The sequence below is a fragment of the Equus quagga genome, chromosome 19 (genome assembly GCF_021613505.1).
Source record: "Equus quagga isolate Etosha38 chromosome 19, UCLA_HA_Equagga_1.0, whole genome shotgun sequence".
Taxonomy (NCBI): Eukaryota; Metazoa; Chordata; class Mammalia; order Perissodactyla; family Equidae; genus Equus; species Equus quagga.
In genome coordinates, this window is record NC_060285.1 from 4447157 (window position 1) to 4469722 (window position 22566).

The 22566-nt window shown below is 49.1% G+C and overlaps 1 long non-coding RNA gene across 1 annotated transcript; it reads right to left on the bottom strand.

Moving 5' to 3' along the window:
- Positions 1 to 12620: 12620 nt before the first annotated feature.
- LOC124230458 (uncharacterized) lies at positions 12621 to 17233 on the bottom strand. The gene is made up of 3 exons (XR_006886185.1): positions 17031 to 17233; positions 16432 to 16513; positions 12621 to 14345 (listed from the first exon to the last, which is right to left on the bottom strand). It is a non-coding gene; the product is annotated as an uncharacterized LOC124230458 (long non-coding RNA).
- Positions 17234 to 22566: the final 5333 nt, after the last annotated feature.

Sequence of the window (22566 nt, forward strand, 5' to 3'; positions counted from 1 at the left end):
CAGCACCAGCCCCCACAGCGCCTTTGTGTCTGCAGAATCTTCCACCGCATTGGGACATCTGTGGCCGCCCCGGCAGGGGACAGGGCGAGAACAAGGGCCACACTGAATAGATTCTCCTTGGCGTCTGCATTCAGCAGGAGTCCCCGGTGCCCGGGTGGCTTCCTTCGGGCCCCGCCCCCAGGACCCTGGGCCGCCTCCAGCATTCTCTCCCTGGGGTGGTCCCCAGCCCTCCCCAGCCCCAGCACTGCCACTGGCCCTGAAGGATGCCCAGGGGGCCTGTGGGTATTGTCCTGGGGCCACCTGTCCTGTCCTGGGCGGGCCAGCCTTGCACACGGGGTCACGGCTGCACCGGCTCATTCACACGGCCTGAAAGGAAGCCCTCACAGGACTCGCCTTCCCTCCTTGGCTGGGGCTGAACTGCGCAGGGGGAGGGGCTGGGCAGAGTCAAACAGTATTTTTTCTGTTCTCTCCTGCACAAATGGAATTCAATTAGGAAAGAAGAAACCCAAGCCCAGCCAAATAGTGCTTTAAAAAAGTCTCGCAGGAGGGAAATATCTTCCCACATCCTTAGCAAATCAATGAGATCAATGGTTCCTGTGCGGTTTACTCCCCAAACACATAGGGTGCCGCCAGAATGTCCTCTCCCGCACCCAAGGGGAGCTGGTAGGGAATCTGATGAATACAGATAGAATTTGCTCCAGCCTCCGAGCCCATTCCTGCTGTGCAAACCGCGGGGTGAAGGCAAGACTGTCCCCGAGAGGAAGGGCGACCAGTAAACCAGGCCACCTCTGCCGCCTCCCTGGGCTAGCCCCTGGGCGGGGCCTGGGGTTTCACCGGGCTCTGACGAAGAAAGCTTCTCCCTACTGCCCAGCTGCCTCCTCTGCTCTTCCTCCAGGACTTGGCCACAGTCCAGAGCAGCCAGAACAGCCTGGGACCTGGACACAGGAAGTCACTGCAGGTGGCTGGGTCCATGGGGTCTCCCCCCAGCCCCCTGTGGCCTCTATCACCAGGTCCCTTCAGACTGTTCCCAGGGCCCCAAGAAGCCATCACTCCCAAGCAGTCACCACAGGGGCAAGAGGCGGTGGCACCTGTCCCCCTGCTTCACCAGGAGCAGCCCCCTTCCAGGGAACCACCCAGAGCCTTCCTCTTGCGTCCTGACAGCCGAGCCCCTCCTCGCCCGCACGCCGCCTTCTGTGAAACAGGATGGAGCGTTCGTCGAAATGCCCCATCTTGTCTCTAGATGCTACATCGTCTCCAGAGACTTACTCTGCCTATAGAGCCAACTATTTTCAGAATATCAATCAAAACCAGAAGAGAAATGTACCAGGCTTTGAAAAAAAGGAGCACCCTCAGACCCCCGGCCGAGGCAGAGGCCGCCAGTGGCCTGGCGTCGTGGGAAGACCACAGAGCTGGGGTCCAGGAGTCTGGCCTCTGGTCACGGCCCCCCAACCCCCAGGCTCAATGTGACTCGGGCAGATCCTTGTTGCTGAGTTTCTCCATCTAGGAAATGGGCAGGCTGGGCCCAGGACTCAGAGCCCTTGAGGGAGGATGGGGGCAGTGTGTCAGCTGTGAGGGACAGCCCCTTCCCCACCTGCTGGTGGCAGTCTTAGTCTGAACGCCATCTGCTCTGGGCTTTGCACGTGCCCTTTCCTCTTCATGGGGGAACTGCCTGCCCATCTCCCCACCTCTGCTGTCTCTTCTTCCAGAAGTGCTGGGGCCTATGCTGCCCCAAGACCCCTGGGCCCCCGACCTCCCCAAGGGTGGCAGCCCCTCTCTCCTTCCACCCATGGGCCTCCAGCCCCAGCACAGAACCGGCACGTGGAAGGGACTGGATGAACTCCTGCGGCAGCCGTGTCTTCTCAGCTGCACGGCGGAGCGCCTTCAGGAAGGGACCACTGACCTCCCCTCTGTTCGGCTCTGCCCTGCCGCCCCAGGGATGCCCTGTGTGTGAGGCACCCTTGTCAGGTGGAGTCCTCCCAGGAAGAGCAGTGGGCAGGACAGCTGGCTGGGACCATGGCCCACCAAACAAGAGCACCTGGCCCTGCGTGGTGAAGCGCCCCCTCCTCCACACCCCCCTGCCCCCAACAGCCCATTCTGCCGATGAGAACAGTCCACGTCTGCACCGCAGGAAGGGGCAGAAAACACTGGGGGATTTCAGCAGAGAATCTGCTCAGGTTCAGTTCCCTCTGCTGCTCTGAACCAATGGGAACCATTTCAATTCTTTAGAGGGCGACTTGGCTACTGGTGACTCCTCTCGCAGATTGCCAGAGCACTAATTAGTGCTAATTAGAATCTGATCCACTCGCCAAGGCAATCTGTCCTGCTGGGGCAGGCGGGATCCCAGAAGCACGTCTGATCTCGAAGGGAGCGGAGCCTTTTATGCAGAAGGCCCCGGGAGTAGCTTGGGGGGGGGGGGGGGGGGGTGTCTTTGGGGCTCAGTGTTGACTTTGGGGACATCGCTGTTAGAAGCCATTCTGTTCAAACGTGTTCGACACGTTCCGAGGGGAGAAGAGACAAATGCATGCCTTTGAGAGACAGGTGAGGAGGGACAGTGGCAAGGCCGGCCAAGTGTCACCTTCATCCTTTTGTGCAGAGGCACCAACGAGGCCTCAGAGGCCGGGATGAGGCCCCAGGAGGGTTGCCATGGGAACGCTCTCTGATTGGAAGGGGAAGGCAGCACCCTGAATCTTCCTCCCTCTACCTGGGTCTCACTCCAGAGCAGGGTGGCCACGGACACCTGCCTGGGCCCTCGCAAGGCCTGGAGAGGGAACTGGGGTTGGCGGGCAGAGGTGTCCTGGAGCCTGGTCTCTGGCAGTGGGCAAACAGCCAGGATTCGCCCTTTGGCTTTAGTCGTGCCAGTCACTGTAACAGGCGATTGACGTGCACCATCCCGCCCAACCTTCCCAACAAGTCCCAGGGGTCAGTGCTATCATCTCAGTTTGACACATAGGGAAACTGAGGCTCCAAGAAGTTAAAGAAACGTGCTCAGAGTCACAGGCAGGCTAGGAGGAGGCAGGGCTAAGGACGAACCAGGCAAAGGGGCTCACACACGAGCCCAGCGCTGCCTTCAATCACTGTGGGTGAACAAAGGTGAGCACAAATCATGCCGAGAGCTGGTGGTTAACGGGTGCTGCCCTCAGCCTCCCTCGCTGTGGCTGCAGAGAGTCCAACACTGTCTCCATTCTATAGGTGGAAGATCAAGGGCATTCTGATATTTTTCTAGAATTCTGATATTTTTATGGAAAACATCCATGTGCACGTATGTCCTGCTTTGCTCAGCTAACAGGTGGGTGAGCGCCTTGGCCATGGGCATGCAGCCCAGGATGATTGCAGGTCCAGCGTGGAGGGAAGCATTCATTTCATCGAGCAGAGCCTCAGTGGGGCCCAGGGTACATCTGTGAATCAGGTGTGTTGGGCCACAGATGGGCAGAAGCACAGCTTGTGAGCTGCTTCTCTAGAAACACGGGTTAGCGTCTCTCCCTGGACCCAGGTGCTCCTCGTGTGCACGTGGGGCAGGGGTGACGGTCCCATCGTGCTGGCCTTGCCAGCACCAGGCAGACCACCTGGGGCCAAGGAGGATTCCACCCAACAAATCCCCGGCGGAGGCCAATTTGCAGAAGGGGGAGAGGGAGAGGTCAGAGCCTCTGGGTTTTCGATGCACCCGCAGGACAGCGATTCAGATTCTGGGTCAGCTGTCTGGCACCTGCAGCTCCGTGTCGTGGCCGCGGGCAGGAAGGGGGCTTCACTTTTGCGTCATTCCTCTTGCTCTTTTTTTAAAAGCAGCTTTACTGAGGTCTCATTGTCGGACGATTAACCGCATAGGTCTAAAGTGTACAGTTTGGGAAGTTTTGACATAGGTGTGCATCTGTGAAACCACCACCAAATCAAGACAGTGAACAATGTGTTATCCCCTGAAATGCCCCTTTGTCATCGATGCCTCCGTCCTCCCCCTTCTCGCCCCTACCCTGTCCCCAGGCGACCACTGCTCTGGTCTCTGCTACTATAAGCTAGTTTGCATTTCCTGGAATCTTAGACAGATGGAATCGTACAGTTCGTTCTCTTTTTGTCTGGGTTCTAACACTCAGTATGATGACGTCGAGATGCGCCCATGTGGTGGTGGGGGGGGGGGTTGACTGTGTTTCTTTTATTGCTCAGGTTTTTTTCCGTTCACTTGCTGATAGACATTTAGGTTGTGTCCAGTTTTGGGTTACAAATAAAGCTGCTATGAATATTCACATACAGGTCTCCGTGTGGGCATGTTTCTTCATTTCCTTGGGTAAATACAAGGGGGACTGACTGGATCATATGGTAGGTGGGTGTGTAGCTTTCTGAGAAATTGCCGAACTGTTTTCCAAAGGGCTTGTCCCGTTTTACTTTCATTGCCACCAGCAGTGGGTGAGAGTTCCAGTTCCTCCACCTCTTTGATAATACTTGATATTGTCAGTTTTTCTACTGTCAGCCATCTGAATAGATGCACAGGGTGTCTCGCTGGGATTCCAGTTTGCATTTCCCTGCTGAATAACGACACTGAGCATCTTCCATGTGGTTATTTGCTCTTTATACGTCTTCTTTGGTGAAATGTTCAAATCTTTTGTCTGTTTAAGGAAATTGGGGGTTTTGTTTTCTTATTATTGCGTTTTGAGAATTCTTTCATATTCTGGATACAAGGCCTTTATCAGATATACGCTTTGAAATTACTCTCTCCCAGCCCGTGGCCTGTTTTTTAAATTCTCTTAACAATGTTCTTCAAAGAGCAAAAAAGCTTAATTTTTATGAAGTCCAATTTATCGGTTTATGAATCATGCTTTTGGTGTCATATCTAAGAAATCTTTGTCTAACCCAAGATCACACAGGTCTTCTTGGAAAATTTCATAGTTTTAGGCTTTCCATTTAGGTCTATGGTCCATTTTTAGTTAGTTTTTGGAGCTGGGCCAGGCACGGGTTGAAGTTTGCTCTTCAGCTCTTTGTTTCTGATTTTGCATGCAAATATTCAAATGTTGCAACACCGTTTGTTAAACAGACTGTCATATGATCATTTCTCCACCGAACTGCCTTTGCACTTTGTCAAAAATAAGTTACCCACGTATGTGTGGGTATGTATTTACACTGTCTTGTTCCGTTGATCTACTTATCTGCCTTCACACCAATACCACACTCTCTTGATTACAGCAACTTTATAATCAGTCTTAAAATTGTGTAGTGTGAGTCCCCCAGTTGTGTTCTTGTTTTTAAAGTTATTTTGGTCCTTCTAGATTCTATACATTTCTACATGAATGTTAGAGTCAGTTTGTCAGTTTCTACCAAAAAAATTTTGCTAGAATTGTGACTGTGATTGCACTGAATCTATAGACTGAATCCCAACTTGGGAGGGGAAGGACGTCTTAACAACACTGAGTCTTCTAATCCGTGAACACAGTCTGTCTCTCCATTGACGAGGATCTTTCATTTCTCTCCGCAATGTTTTGTAGTTTTCAGGGTACAGGTTTTTCACATCTTTTGTTAGGTTTACCCTTAAGTATTTCATGTTTTTTGATATTGTTGTAAATAGGAATTTAAAGCTTTAATTTCTGATTATTTGTTGCTCGTATATAGAAGCACGATTGACTAATGTATATTGATCTTGTTCCTGCAAACTTGTCCAAGTCAATTATTAGTTCTAGGAGCTTTATTGTAGATTCCTTGGATTTTCTACATAGATGATCATGTCATCTTTTTTATTGAAATATAGTTGACATATAACATGGTGTAAATTTAAGATGTACCACATGTTAATACGATGCATTTGCATATTGTAATATTGATTATGATGATTATGTCATCTGCAAATAAAGACAGTTTTACTCCTTCCTTTCCAATCTGGACGTCTTTTATTTATTTCTCTTGCCTGATTTCCCTGATGAGAACCTCCAGTTCCACACTGAATGAAAGTGGTGAGAGCAGCCATCCTTATCTTGTTCCCAATCTTAGGGGTAAATGCTCAGTCTTCTGTCATTAAGCATGATGTTAGCTGTAGGGTTTTGTGGACACCTTTTCTCAGGTTGAGGAAGTTGCCTTCTATTTCTAGTTTGCTGAGAGTTCTCATCAGGAATGCATGTAGATTTTGCCAAATGCTTTTCCTGCATCTATTGAGATGATCATATTTTTTTTTCAAGTTTGTTGATATGGTGAATTACATTGATTACTTTTCCAAGATTAAACCAACCTTGCATTCCTTAGATTAACCTCACTGGTCAAACCTTACTTTCTATATATTGTCGTGTTCAACGTGCTAAAGAATTTGGGATTTTTGCATCTATGTTCATGAGAGATATTGTTCTGTAGTTTTCTTGTCATGTCTTTGGTTCTTGTATCACGAAACAAGTTGGGAAATACATTCTCTTCTTTAATATTTCAAGTTTATGTAGAATTCCTTTAGTGTTTCATAGAATTCACTAGTGAAGGCATCTGGATCTGGAGTTTTCTTTGTGCGGCTTCGATTTCTTTAAGAGATGTAAGGATATTCAGGTCATCTATTTCTTCTTGAGTGACTTTGGAAGTTCGTGTCTTTCAAAGAATTGGATTATTTTATCTAAATTGTTGAATTTATAGGAATAAAATTCTTCATAATATTCCTTTATCACCCTCTTAATATCTGTAGAATTTGTAGAAATGCCACCTTTCTCATTTCTGATTTTAGTAATTAGTATCTTCTCTCTTTTTTTCCTGGTTAGTCTGGCTAGAGTTTTATTGATCTTCCTAAAGAGACAGACTTTGGTTTCGTTTTTCTCCATTATTATTTTTCTCTTTTCTATTTATTTCATTGTAGCATCTAAAGCTAAGCTAACCTCTGCTTTAGCATCATCTCACAAATTATGATATGTTGTTTTCAAATTATGATATGTTTTCATTTTCTTTCCATTTAAAATATTTTCTAAGTTTTCTTTTGATTTCTTCTTTGACTCATGGAGTATAAATTGTTTCATTTCCAAATATTTGAGGATTGTCCAGATAACTTTATGTTACTTATTTCCATTGGGGTCAGAGGACACATTTTGTATACCTCGAATCCTTTTATAGTTTATGAAGCAGAATATGGTCTATGCTGGTAAATGTTCCACATGCACTTGAAAAGAATGTTTATTCTGCTGCTGTTGACTGGAACATTCTATAAATTAGAATTAGGCAAATTGGCTAATAATGTTGCTCAAAGTTTCTATATTCTTACTGATTTTCCGTCTACTTGTTCTATCAGTTATTGAGAGAGGGGTATTGAAGTCTCTCTCAATAATTGTGATCTATTTTTCCCTTCAGTTCTATCAATTTTTGCTTCATGTATTTTGAAGTTTTGTTATCAGGCAGATAAATATTTAAGATCATTATGTCCTCTTGATTAATTTACACCTTTATAATTATGAAGTGACCATCTCTATCCCTGGTAATATTCTTTCCTCTGAAATTTACTTTGATGGTGTAGCTAATCCAACTTTCTTTTGACTACCATTATTGTGGTATATGTTTTTCTATTCTTTTACTTTTAACCTATTTGTGTCTTTACATTTAAGGTACATTTCTTGTAGGAAGTATATAGTTAGATCTTGATTTTTTAATCCAATCTGATCATCTTTTATCTTTAATTGGGGTGTTGAGATTATTTATATTTAATGTAACTGTTGATATGTTAGGTCCCTTTATTTTTTGTCCTATCTGTTCTTTGTTCTTTTTGGACTGAGTATTTTTTATTATTCCATTTTATCTACTTAGTTGTGTCTCTTTGTTGTGTTATTTTCGTGATTGCTTTAGGGGTTCTAGAATAATCTTTAACTTATCAGAATCTACCTTCAAGTGATAGTATGCCACTTCACCTAGGATAGTATGAGTCTTGGAAGAGTATACTTCGTTTGTCCCCTCCTGGCCTTTACACTATTGACATACACTCTACTTAGAAATATGTTTGAACACTCAATTATCTTTTTTTAAAATTGAAGTGAAATTCACATAACAAAATTAACCATTTCTAAGTGAACAATTCAGTAGCATTTGGTACATTCTCAAGGTTGAGCAACCACCACCTCCACTGAGTTCCAAGACATTTGCATCACTCCAAAATAAAACCCTGTACCCATTAAGAAATTACTCCCCATTCCCATTCCGCCTCTTGACAACCACCAATGTGCATTCTGTTTCTACAGATTTACCGATTCTGGACAATTCATGTAAATGGAGTCATACAATATGTGGCTTTTTGTGTCTGGCTTCTTCACTTAGTACAAAGTTTTTGAGGTTCATCCATGTCATAGCATGTATCAGCACTTCATTCCTTTTTATGAATGAATAATATTCCATTGTACGTATATACCATGATTTGCATTTCCTTTAGTGATTAATGATGGTGAGCATCTTTTTCATGTGTTCGTTGGCCATTTGCATATCTTCTTTGGAGAAATGTCTTTTCAAGTCCATTGGCCATTTTTTAAGTGGGTTGTTTGCTTTTTGTTGTTGATTTGTAAGAGTTCTTTATATATTCTGGGTAATAAGCCCCTATTAGATATTTGATTGGCAAATATTTTCTCCAATTCTGTAGGTTGTCTCTTCACTATCTTGATAGTGTCTTTTGATGCACAAAAGTTTTTAATTTTGATTAAGAGCAATTTATCTATTTTTTTCTTTTGTGGATCATGGTTTTGGTGTCATACTTAAGAATCCATTACCAAATCCAAGGCCATGAAGATTCACTCGTATGTTGTCTTCTAAGAGTTTTATCTTTTATATTTAGGTCATTGATCCATTTAAGTTAATTTTTGTACATGGTGTGAGGTAGGGATCCAACTTCATTCTTTTGCATGTGGATAACAGTTGTCCCAGCATTTGTTGAAGAGACTGATCTTTCCCCATTGAATGGTCTTGGCACCTTTGCTGAAAATCAATCAGCCATAGACGTATAGGCTTATTTCTGGACTATCAAATTTATCCAATTGATCTATATGTCTATCTTAATGCCAGCACCACACTGTTTTGATTACTGTAGCTTTGTAGTAGGTTGTGAAACTGGAAAGTATAATTCCTCCAATTTTGTTCTTCTTCTTCAAGATTGTCTTGGCTATTGAGGGCCCCTTGAATTCCATATGAAACTGAGGATGGACTTTCCCATTTCCATAAAAAAAGCTGTTGGAATTTTGATAGGGATTGTATTGAATCTTTAGTACTTTGAGTAGTATTGCCATCTTAACAATATTGTCTTCCAAGCCATGAACATGGGATATCATTGAATTTATTTAGGCTTTCTTTTCAATCATCTTTTAAAGAGATTTAAATCTAAAAATAAGTTACATACTTACTCACATGGGAATCATTTCTGATGTTCTTAATTCCTCCGTGTAGCTCCTTATTTCCAGCTGGTACTATTTTCCCTCTGTATGAAGGACTTTCTTTAACATTTCTTGTAGTGCAGGTGTGCTGCTGATTAATTTTTTCCTGCTTTTGTGTGTTTGAAAACATCATTATTTCACTTTTGCTTTTGAAAGCTATTTCACTGGGTATATATTTGCTGAAATTATCTTTTTAAAGATATTTTCATTTTAAAGATAGTGTAGGTTGACAGTTTTTTCTTCCACTACTTTAAAGATGTTGCTTCACTGTCTTCTCACTTCATTGTTTCTGACAAGAAATCTGCTGTCATTCTTATTTTCTTCCTTCATGTAATATTCCTTTTTCTCTGGCTGCTTTAACATTTTCTCTGTATCACTGTTTTTGAGCAGTTTGATCATGTTGTGCCTTGGCATAGTTTTATTCATGCTTCTTGTGCTTGGGATTTGTTGAGCTCTTGGTCTGTGGGTTTATAGCTTTCATTATTGTAGAAAAATTTTGGTCAATATTTCTTCAAATACATTTTCTATTCCCCATCTCCTCTTCTTCAGGAACTCTAATTACACCTATGTTAGGCTGCTTGAAGTTGACCACAGCTCACTTTTCATTTGGGGAAATTCTTTTTCCTCTATGTGTTTCATTGTGGATAGTTTCTATTGCTATGTCTTCAAGTTCACTAATCTTATCTTCTGCAATGTCTAATTTCCTGTTAATTCTAACCACTGTGTTTTTCTTCTCATGCACTGCAGTTTTTGATGAAGTTTGATTTGAGTTTTTTCAAATCTTCCACGTCTCTGCTTTGTTATTTGAACTTGTGGAATACAGCTAGGATGTCCTCTGCTAATTCCAACATTTGTGTTAATTCTGGGTTAGTTTTTATGGATTAATTATTTTCTTATTATGGATCATGCTTCCTGCTTCTTTGCATGCCTCATAGTCTTTAGTTGGATGCTTGACACTTGTAAAACCTTACCTTATTGAGCACTGGGTATTATTGTGTTGCAATAAATATTCTTGGCTTTGCTCTGGGAAGTGGTTAGATCTTGGAGTCATTTTGAGCCTTCTGGGTCTTGCTTTCACGATATATTAGACAGGTCTGGGTAATTACTCAGCCTAGTGCTAATTATTCTCCACTACTGAGGCAAGACCTTTCTGAGTACTCAACTCCCTGGCCTCAAATGTCCCACCAGAATTATGAATTTTTCCGGTCTAGCTGGTGGAAATAGGCATTGTTCCCAGCTTGTGAGCGTGCTGGGCACTGTTTCCTTTAATCCTACAGGATGATTCTCTCACAGACCTCGAGTAGCTTCCTCACACGCACACAGTGATCAGCACTCTGGGGAATCCTTGAGGGGGACCCTCTGTACGTCTCCAGAGCTCTCCGTCTGTGCAGCTCTCTTCTCTGATGCTACGTTGTGAACACCTTGGTTTTCCTGCATCTCAGCTCCATCTCTGCAGCTCAGAGAGTCTTCTGGGATCTGCCTGGGTCCTCCTTCCCTGCACCAGGGCCTGGAAACCTCTCAGGGCAGAAAGCTGGGGCAGTTACAGGCTCGCCTGGCTTCCTGCTTCTCAGGGATCATTTCATTGCTGATGTCTAGTGTCTTGAAAACTGCTATTTCACACATTCTGTCTGGTTCTTTTGGCGGTTTCAGGTGGGGGTAAAAACAGCCTGTCACTCCATCTCGACCAGAGGTAGAAGCAGTCCCTCTTTGTAAACCAAGTATTGGCCATCTCCTGCTCTCTGGGCGTGTCATCCCATACAAAACTGGACAAAACGCCAGCCGTCTCCTGACTACATGTCCTCCCCACAACCTCCCAAGGGATAAGAGAGTCAGGGAGGCAGGAAAACATATAGACAGAGTCTTCAGCAGAAGGAGAGATTGAAAAGTGATTCGACACAGGTTGTTAGGCACCTGGGCTGGTCAGGACAGGATCCATTACCTGGCCAGAGGCAGGCCAGCCAGAAAGGGCCTCCTCCTAAGGATGCTCAGGGACGTTTGTCCCGACAGACAGAAGAGCCTGCTGTTCACTGTCCTAGTGCTGCCAACACGGAGAAAGCCTAGAACCCCAAGCTACGGTTCAGGTTGGTGTTTAGAGAGCAGTTTTTCCCTGAATTGGAGAAATACACTGATGACCCAGCAAGAAAGGTTTGAGCTGTGACAGGTCAGGAAGAAGGGCAAGAACCAATCTACCCATGTGGGGGCAAAATAACATAGCAGCCAGTGGAGGGGCCGAGCCTAGAATCGTGGCAAGGATGGCCACAGTCACCGCTGCCCAGCCCCTGAGCCGCTATGCTTTGGGTGTTTCCCGTTGGTTATCTTGTTTGGTGCACACGGTGACTTGTGGGGACACTTTCATCCATTCCCATCGTGGGGAGGCGGTTACTGAGGTTGGTGCTTGTCCAGGGAGGTGGCATTCTCTCTCACTACATCCCAGCAAGGCAGAGCCAACACTACCCTTGGAATCAGGAGCAAAAGGTAGTGCAAACCACGTCCTCTCTCTGAGCAGAGTCCCCGTCTGTGACATAAGACGCTAGACAAGATGGTCTTGACAGGAAGGGCCCACCAGCACTGACTTTCTGGGGTCCGGTCTGATGCCACAGCTGCAATGGGCTATTAGCAAAGTTGAGGACCTCTGGCTCCCTAACCTAGTGGCAGTGCCAGCAAGTGAGTGCATGTGTGTGTGTGTGTGTGAGCATGTGTGGTAGCAGGAACTCCCAGAGGTTTAAGTCCAATCTGAGACTGGGGCCACTGAATCTCCCCAGCCTACCACTGTCGCAAGAATGTGGCAGTTGGGGTTAAGCTGGGCAGCTAATCTGGCTTTGATCCTGACTCCCTGAGCATCGAGGACACTAGGGTCAGGACCACCCGCTCTGGCCCTGGATGAAACACTGAGCATAAATCTAGCCCACTCAACCTGACCTGAAACCCCTGGAAGGCTGAAGAGCAGGGGCCAGGGCTGCTCTGGGATGGGAGAGAACCTGCCCCTGCCACCTCCCTTTTGAGGCTCCTGGTTCTGAGCAAGGAGCAAAGGGCCTTCTGGTGCTGTTCACTTGGCAGGTGCTCTGGGCACAGGGGATGCAGCAGTGAGCAAAGAGGTCGAAACCCCTGCCCCTGTGGACCAGACAACACTCGAAATAGACACTGGGCCGGCTCGCTGGCTGTAAGAATGAGACAAGTACAAAGCAGGGAAGGGGAGGCGGGGCTGCTGCGGGGAGTGGGTTCCAGTTGAAGTTTTGCTGAGAATGGGACATTTTAGCAAAGACCAGGAGGAGGTAGGTGAGCCAGGCAGAGAGCTGAGGGAGGAGTGTTTAGGCAAAGGGAATGTCAGGTGCAAAGGCCCTGAGGCAGGAGAGAGCCTGGCTTGCTTAGGGAGCATCTAAGAGGCTGTAGGGCTGAGGGGAGCTGCAGGAGGGGAGCCAGAGCAGGGCAGCCCTGTAGACTCTGGTAATGCCGGGCCACACTCTGAGCAACGTGAGAGTCTCTGGAGGGACATGGCAGAATGACATGAGGAAGAAACTGTAACAGTCTGGAAGAACAATGGCGGCTCGCGGTGGCTTAGACTGGGAGACGGTGAGAAATGGCCAGGCGCGGGAGGCAGAGCCACAGGATGTGCTGACAGATTTAATGTGAGGTTTGAGAGAAAGCGGAGACCCAAGGATGACTCTGAAGATTTTAATCTGAGCAACTGGAAGGATGGAGCAACAGGATGGAGTTGTCATTTTCTGAGTTTGAGAAGACTGGGGGGCGGTGGGATCTGGGAGTGGGGAGGTCAGGAGCTGTCGTGGGTGTGTTTACCCAGGAGACGCCTACTAGCCATCCGAGTGGCAACATCCAGTAGCGAGTTGGGTGCAGCGTCTGGAGCTCGGGGTGGTCCGGGCTGGGGACAGATGAGCTCTGGGGCTCGTCAGAGTATTATTGATGTTTGAAGCTTTGAAACTGGGTAGATTCCCAAGGAGTGAGCGGATGTAGAAGAGAGAAATTCCACTAACGACACCCCAAGAACTCCAGGGTTTGGAGGCCGAGAGAGGAGGATAAGCCAGCAAAGTGGACGGCCAGCAGCAGCGATGCGGGACGAGGAGAGGGCTGGGGAGTCTGTCGGAGCCAGGACGCCAAGAGCCGCGTCCTCGGGGGTCTGAGCACCGACCCCCCGACCGAGGGATGTGAAAATCTTCAGTGGCCTTGAGGTGGACACTGTGGAGCCGGGTGGGTGAGAACTGTCGGGGAGGCTGACGGGGAAGGGGAACAATTGGAGACGGCAAGTGGATGACTTGGGAGGGGCTTTGCCTTCAGAAAGAGCAGAGGACTGATGGCAGCTGGAGGTAAGGTGGCGTCAATAGAGGGATTTCTGAGATGGGAGAAATCACAGCGTGCGGGATGCTGTGGGAAGGGGGCACAGGCTGTGGTGGGGTGGGGGGAACGCAGCTAGGACAGCCAGGGACGGGTGGATGTGGTGGCCCAGCCCGGACAGGTGTCTTCTGGTTGCTGCTGTTTCCAGAGCCGGGAAGGAAGACCCCACCGGAACTGAGAGAGGGTGGTGCACAGGGCGGAGGCTGGGGTGAGAGGCTTGCGGACAGCAGGGGGAGCGGCCCACGGGCAGAGGTGCTAAGGGTGTCAAGGAGCCATGGCCACGCCTGTGGCACCCGGCTGCGCGACGAGCACTTCCTTAAGGGAGGCTGCAGCCATGGGATGGGCAAGAGGTTGGACGTGCCCAGGGTTGGATCATGTCAGACAAGAATTCCACCTGGGCGAGGGGCCAGGGGGCTGAGCGTGTGTGGGGAGCGTGATGAAAACGAAGAACGCTACCCTCGTATGGACAGAAGTGAGGCTGCAGAAGGTTCTGGGTGAGAGAGAGGACTGGGGGGAAGAGAAGGGAGGCAGTGGGCTTCTTAGGGGCACTTGAAACAGGATGCAGTTCTTGGCAATGACAAGTTCCAGGCTGAGGTCGTGGAAGGGAAAGGCTGAGGGCCAGTGGAGTCACTCTCTGTGCCTCAGTTTTCTCATCTGTGAAACGGACATAAAGATAGCACCAATCTCAGAGTATCGCTGAGGGTTCAACGCGAGTCAGTAAAGCCCTCGGAACGGTGTCTGGCGAAACGAGCACTGGGCGGATGTTAGCTCTTGGTGCTCTCACCATCGCCAGAGGAGGGGATGCCAAGGAACCGAGGGCCAGGGCTGCCAGGACCAGCTCTGTGGAGGGGACCAGCTCCAACTGTTGCTGCCATAGCAGGAGTGAGTGGGCAGCCTCAAGCTGCTGCGGGTGGGAAGGAGGGGCAGCCAGACCCCAGGGATGTGCAAGCCCGAGGGCGCAGGGAGGGCCAGGGTCCCTGGGGGCTCCCACGCCCGGCAGGCCCCGCAGGCTGTGTCCTCCTCACTCCTGTGAGGCCATCCCCCAGAGGGCAGTGCAGGATCACCTCTCGGCCACACAGTCTCCCCGAAGCTGGGAAGCCGGCTGTCTGGAATCCCTGAGAGCGGGCCAGCCTGCCTGGATGGGATTCCACTCTGAAAGCTCCTATTTTTTCTACATTCTAGGCCTCTGTCCCTGAATTCAAAGCAGTCGTGGGCCCAGAGCTGCTCTGAGCGGCTCCGTGTACGTTACCTCGCTGAACCTTCAGTCGGCCCTCTAGAGGAGTTACAACTACCATCTCCACGTTATAGAAAGGGACACCGAACCCGGAGAGGTCAAGCAACTTGCCCAAGGCCACACAGCTAGGAAGGAAGGGGCCGAGGTTCCAATCAGGGAGGACCTGGTGCCGGAGCGGGGCTCTGATCCCTCCACTCTGCTGCGGGGTCGCAGGTGCTCCCTGACATTGCCAACGGGGTCTTTGGCCTCCCTGCCACCCAACAGCTTGTTTCCTTCTTGACCCTATCACAATCCGTAATCTTGGGACTTATTTGCATTGGTCTTTAGAGCCACCCCGCCCCCAAACCCCGGCTCCGGGGGAACAGGGACCTGGTCTGTCTGCACAGGGCCCGGGACATATGGGCGCCCAGTGACCACTGCTGCTGGGGTCGGGATTCACCCCAGGACTGGCTGACGGTTCACAAGAGGAAAGGCGGGAGGAGGAGAGAAGCTGCATTCTGGGCACCTGAGAACGGGGGTGTTCTCATCCTCCCACTCCCGCCCTTAGGACCCGCCCCTCCTGCCCGCCACATGGCAGTGCAGCCACAGAGCAAGTGGGCTGGAGGCAGCAGTTGTGGTGATTCGTTTGGAGAGTGCTGTTCTCAAGCTTTTTTTTTGAGGAAGATTAGCCCTGAGCTAATATCTACCACCAATCCTTCTCTTTTTGCTGAGGAAGACTGGCCCTGAGCTAACATCCGTGCCCATCTTCCTCTACTGTATATGTGGGACACTTGCCATAGCATGGCCTGACAAGCAGTGTGTAGGTCCGCACCCGGGATCCAAACCGGCGAACCCCGGGCCCCCGAAGTGGAATGTGCGAACTTACCCACCACGCCACCTGGCTGGCCCCCTCACACCTTTTCAACCATGTGTTCTGTGGGGCCCAGCCGTTGGCAAAAGGTGGAGGGCTGTGGTGGCTCTGACTGCTTGTGGCACCCTGTGTCCCAGGCAGTCTCTGTGCTTCCCAGGACTTGCCCTTCCCCTGGGTCTCAGCTTGTCCCCTCCAGCTCAGGGCTCTGCGCCTGTGAAGTGCAGGAAATGAGCGTGCTCAGCACCGCATGCTGCTCCAAGGCCAGAGAGCCAGCCAGGGAGAAAGGACAGAGGGAGGCAGGGACCCCTGGAAGAGAGAGAGAAGTGGAGGAGCAGGAGGGAGGGTGGACAACAGGAAGGGGGCAAGAGCAGAGAAGGGGAAGGTGCTGGAAGGACAGAGTGGGAGAGAGAGGCGAGGAGGAGCTGAGGGCCTCAGCAGCTCGGCTCCTGAGCGGATTTATTATTTACAGGACTTTAATTGCTGGGAACAGATTGCAGCTGGAAACCCTCTAAGTGCCAGCTAAATGCCTCAAAGAAAACTCCATCGGTGTGGGACTCTGGGAACAAAGGCTCCACGTAAACATCTCCCGAGGAGTGGAATCTCTGGGTGACTCAAGGACCTCACATTCAGACACCGAAGTTGTGAAACCTGAATACCTGATTAGGCTCTTTAACCGTCTTCTGTGCTCGATGACAGTGGAATGTTGACTTACCAAGCATGAGTCATCAGCAGCAGTACCTAGGAAAATACCCAGGTCACCCCAATTACAGCATTATCAATCGCTGCCATCGCTCTATAACCCAACCCAATGAAACTGGAGAAAATGCCAGCTGGGCTGGGCCGGGAGGAATCCAGCCCTTGGCGAAGGCCACCTTCCTGGCAGCCGCCTCTGCGGTCACGCCAAGCCACAAGCCCTGTGTGGTCGAAGTGTGCAGAGGTGTCGGCCCCATTGCACAGTCATGGAAACTAAGGCCTACCAGGGTCGAGGCTGCTCCTGCAGCTCCAAACCACGGTAGAGAACCCAAGGCTGCCTGGAAGAGGCGGTGGTCTCAGGTGGCCAAAGCTGGGAGAGAGTGGCTCAGTCAGCCGTGTGCCGCCATCTTGGCCACTGGAATGGTTATCATTCATGGAGCATCTTTTCTGTGTGGGTAGGAGCTGATGGCTGCACTTGCATTATCTCAGCAACCTCAAAGTAGGTGCCAGCATTGCCGTTTTATAGATGGCAGAACTAAGGCCCAAAGAGTATGTCACTTACCTGGGGTTACTCAGCTAAGAAGTGGCAGCACTGGGTTAAACCCAGCCCTAGCTGACTCCAGGTTCACACTCTTTCCCCGGTGACTTGCTGCCTTTCTGTCTTCTGTCAAGCTGAGTGACGGAACCTGCCTCGTCTTGATGGATCCGTCTCAAAGTCCTGTGTGTGCACGCTGCACAAACACGCAGCCATACCGGTCAGCAGAGATGTGCACTGCGGAGTGGCCGCACCGCGCCTGCCTCTGACATCCTGTGGGCGGGCGCCTGGCCTGGCCTCGCAGAGCCAGAGTGGGGAGGCCAACTCCAGCTGGCCCACCCACGAGCCGGTAGCTCTCCATGCTCTTAATCAGTAAGATATGTTTTGGGAATAAAAACCACATCAGCATTTTTATTTTCAAGTTCAGACAAGGTTTTTTTTTTTCTTCCCAATTCACCCTTCACATGGGCGAGGCTAATCCTCCTGCTTTGACTGACAGATCTTTGGACTCAGCTGTACATGGAGAGAGGCAAAGAAGCAACGACAACAGCACAGAGAAGACGTCTCCTCTTCCTCGAGCTGTTCGTATGTCAGTAAGACCACAACCCGTAATTAGAATGCAAAATGCTTAAAGGTGACACCAAACCTGTGGCAGGGCCTGTCTCTGCCGCGGTCCGGCAAACGCAGACGGGAAGTGCTGAAGCGTGGCGCCTGCCCTTCCCATTTAGTGCGCACGGATTCTCACCTGCTTTCTGGAGGGTCTGCCCTCCAGGGCGGGGAGCAGGGGTCCACAGGGGGAGGGGCTCCAGACGAGAGCTGGGAGGGGAAAGCTCGAGCAGGGCTCAACCTTGGGAGAAGGAAGAACTAGAATAACAAAAGGCAGAGGTGACTGGGGATGAGGGCAGGGAAGCAGGAAGGAGGGGGCGGGCACTCGGGGGAGGCCCAGGTGGGAGCCGCGGCTCCAGGGAAACCACTTCCAATCAAGAAAAACGAAGATCAGGAAGAAGCCTCCCTTCACGAAAGGGGAGGATTTACCATGGTTACAGAGTAAATATTAGAATTTCCCCTTTTCCCCCTTCTTAGTGTTTTTCAGAATGTATTCAAGTTAAAAGTCTCTGCTCCTGGAAGTGAACGTGACTTCTATTTAATAAAAGGGGCGGAGGGTGGAGGGAGACAAATTCAACGTAGCAAACTTATCCGGCATGTGTTTGGGAAGGTCTCCAAGGGTAACGTTTAAGCAGAGCCCCAAAGGCAGAGTCAGGATGAGCCAGGTGAGACGGAGAGAAAACTCAGGCAAGACTCAGTGTGGCGCTTCTGGCATTCTCAATAGGGCAGTTCTTCAACGCGGAGCTTGTTCCAGGCACTGCTGAGTGTTTGACGCCCCGGCCTCTGCCCCCTAAATGTCAATGACATCGTATAGTGGTTGGGACAACTCACTCCCACACATTCCCAAATGCCCCCTGGTGGGGGTAGGGTGTACTGCCACCAGAGAACTCCTAGGGATCAGGTGTGTGCACGCACGCTCCAGCATGCCTGTGGGGGGAGGGGGAGGTGTAGGCATGGAGTGGGGAAGGATGGAGAGGATAGCGGTTAGAGATGAGCGTAGTGAGGGTGTCCAGAGGCAGGCAGCACTCGGGTCCCATTTCCTTGAAGGTCAAATTGGGGACTAAGCCACTGAGGCATCGGGTGGGGGAGTGACAGATTTGCACTCTAGAAAGATCACTCTGGCTGCCAGGTGAGGCAGGCTTTATAGGGTGTTAGGATTGCAAGTAGAGGCCTGGGATTTTCCTCACGGAAAGACTGATTGCAAATTCAATTTCTGTAATAGAGATAGGGCATTTGGGTTTTCTATTTCTTTTTCTGTTCATTTTGATAATTCATGCCTTTCACAGAAAAAATTCATTTAGGTTTCCAAACTTTTTTGGTATAAAGTTCTTCATATTTCCTCATTTTCTTTTTAATGTCTGTAGGATTTGTAGTGATGTCCCATCTTTTACTGCTTGTATCAATAATTTGTGGCTTTTTGCATGAGCAGTCTCACTGGAGGTTTATCAACTTTACTGATCTTTCCAAAGAACCAGCTTTTGGTTTCCCTGATTTTCTCTGTTTGCCCATTTTCTATTTCATTGATCTCTGCTTTTATTGGTATTGTTTCCTTCCTTCTACTTATGTTGTGTTTCATTTGCACTTCTTTTCTAGCTTTTTATGGTGGAAACTTCCCCATCAGGGAACCAGACCACCCATCTGCTGGTTGTCATACTGTGGTTTGGCTGAGTTGCTGTGATGCTGACAGCTATGCTACCCGGATTTCAAATACCAGAAGGGTCACCCATGATAGGCAGGTGTCAGTGGAGCTTCCAGACTAAGACAGACCAGGAAGAAGGACCTGGCCACCCACTTCTGAAAAACCTGGCCATGAAAATCCTGTGAGTAGCAGTGGAGCATCGTCTGAAACAGCGTGGGACGTGAGAGGACAGCTGAGAAAGACCAGGCAGGGTCCCCTCTGCTGTGCACAGGGGCACTAGGAGTTGGAATCAACTTGACAGCACTGACGACGACGACGACGGTGGAAACTTAGAGAACTGATTTTAAATCTCTCCTCTTTTCTAACAAAGCATGTTAGAGCTCTAAATTTCCTTTAAACACTGCTTTAGCTTCATTTCAAGAATTTTCATATATTATGTTTTCCTTATCATTCAGATAAACATTTTTAATTTGTTTTGTAATTTCTTCTTTGACCCACAGGTTGGGGTCAAAGTATGCTTTTTACTTTTCAAATATTCAGATCTTTTTGGTTACAGATTTTAACTTAATCTTGTTATGGCCAGAATTTAATTCTGTATGTGAAATCACCCATACTCTATATGATTTCAAGCAATATTCTGTATGATTTCAAGCATAGAATACTACATTAGGATAAGATTTGGGGATGGCCAGATGGCATCCTGGTTAAGTTCACATGCTCCACTCTGGTGGCCTGGGGTTGGTGGGTTCAGATCCTGGGTGTGGACCTACACACTGCCCATCAAGCCATGCTGTGGTGGCATCCCACATACAAAATAGAGGAAGATTGGCACAGCTGTTAGCTCAGGGACAACATTCCTCACCACAAAGAAAAAAAATAAGGGATAAAATTCTGTGAGCCAAATGAAACGGAACTACAGATTCCAGAAGAAAAAGTAAGAGTATTATTTCCAAACATTTAAAGAAAGCACTTCATTTTTAAAACGGATTATGGTGGGTACCACATTTTTCTATATTTCAATTCTTTTGAAATCATTAAAAGGACTGATGTAATAGTTTTATTTTAAAGTATCTCTACTATTTGTTGCAAATTATATGAGCTGCAACTATAAAGACTTCAGATGAAAACACTTAGATCTCAACTTGAAACGTTGGTATAGATTGTTTTCAAAGTTCTTTTAGGGAGATGTGAACAAAGTCTGAAGACGACCAGGCTAAATAAGGAAAGGGCATCTGGAATGGGGGATTTCCTTTGTCTTTTAATACAGGTGAGACTTGAGCCTGTTGGAGGGAGGGAGAGGCTGAAGATACAAGAGAGAAAGGATTGCCTGATAACGAGGTCCCGGGAAGTGGAATGGACGGCATCCACTGTGCGTGTGGAGGGACCAGCATGGAGGGGTGGGGTCTTTCACTGTAACAGGAGGGATGGAGGAACAGGTGCGTGCAGATGCAGGAGCGCTTGAAGGTTTGGTGGTGAGAAATGGAGGGAGTTCCTGTTTCAAAGCCCTGGTGAAGGAGAAGGTGAAGCCAGATGGTGGGGAGGATGAAGGATTTACATGGCCGCTGTGGAGTGCCAGGCGTGCTGATGGGGTACTGTCATCCACTCCCACAGGCCCATGTGTCTCTTTGGACACTTTGTTTGATGACTTGATTAGTGTTTGTCTCCCTCAGCAAACTGGGAAGTGGCACGGGGGCCACGTCTGCTTAGTCCCGGCACCTAGGCAGTGCCTGCACTTGCTATTTGTTGAAGGGATGGATGGTTGGCTAGGGTCATCAAACCACAGCTGAGTGAAAGGCACGTTGTGGTGACCATTTCCAAGATTGCAGTGACCTGCTGTGTTTCCTTGAAGTGTCAAATTCACCTCCCTCCCCCAGTGCCTCTTCTGAGTTGGTGGTCCTGATACATGAAACAATGGCAGTGGCTCCATAACCCAGGCACTAGTGGAAGGTGCAGATCAAGGTGGACCCGAGTCCTTGGAAGACTTCCTGGAGGAGGAGGGCATCATGGCGAGGCTTGAAGGAATGAGCAGGACTTAGCAGAACAGCGAGAGGAGGGACCGACATGGATCCTGTGGATGGAAGCAGGGTGGGGCTGGCACCAACTCCAAGCCTAGCCCTGGCTCTGCCCTCTGCTGCCAGAGCAGCATTCTCTTTGGGTTCTCTTTCCCTCACCCGACTCTGCAGGAGCAGAGCAGCTGCCGTTTGCCAAGCATCTTCTAAGAGGGGGGCCCCTTACATCAACCCTCAGTTTTAATCTTCACCTTAATTCTTGCTTGATGGATAAGAGGTAGCCAGTGATGCTTGGAGATGCCCAGTAACTTGCCAAGCTCAGGGAATTGGGTCCTCAGTTTGCATCCCTCCACTCTGCCAGGTTGCCTCTTGCCTGGCCTCCGCGCCATCAGTTCTGCCTCACCCAATAGGTCTGCAGCCACCACAGTGAGAGTCTCCTGCTGGGGGCTCCCCACTGTCTCAGACTGAGGCCCAAAGTCCTCAGGTAGGCACATGAGGTGCCCCGACAGCTGACCTCGAGCAGCAGTGAAGTACTGAGAGGCTCCCTCGGTGGCTGTTCTCTCCAGGCTCCAGGCTGGTGCACACGCTGGCTCCCTGCCTGGAATGCCATACTCAGCAAGCCCGTGTCCACCCTGTGACCTGCTGCCAGAAGTCCCCTCCAGGAAGCCTTTTCTGGACGCCCTTCTGCTCGTGTGATCACTTCGGGGCCCAGAGCCCTACCTCCTGTGCCTATACGTGTCTCCCTAGGTTACAAAGGGAGCTAACCGAGGGCAAGGGTGGAAGTGTTTGGTTGATTCAAACTTCAGCAAATACTGAGCACCGCGTACTTAGGTTGGTTTGCTAGGGCTGCCCTAAGAAAATGCCTGGGCTGGTGGCCCGAACAACAGACATCCATTCCCTCAGTCTGGAGGCCAGGCCAGGATCGAGGTGCTGCAGGCTGAGCTTCCTCTGGGGCCTCTCTCCTCGGAGCGCAGACGGCAGCCTTCACGTGACTGTTCCTCTGTGCACAAGACCCCATGTCTCTATGTCCAAATGTCCTCTTCTAATGGGGCACTGTCAGATTGGATTAGGGCCAACCTTAACAGCCTCATTTTAAGTTAATCACCTTTTGTGTGTGTGTGTGTGTGTGTGTCTGTGTGAGGAAGACTGTCGCTGAGCTCACATCTGTGCCAATCTTTCTCTATTTTGTATGTGGGATGCCACAAGGCCTGACGAGTGGCATGTAGGTCTGCACCCGGGATCCGAACCTGTGAACCTCGGGCTGCTGAAGCAGAGTGCACAAACTTAACCACTATGCCACGGGGCTGGC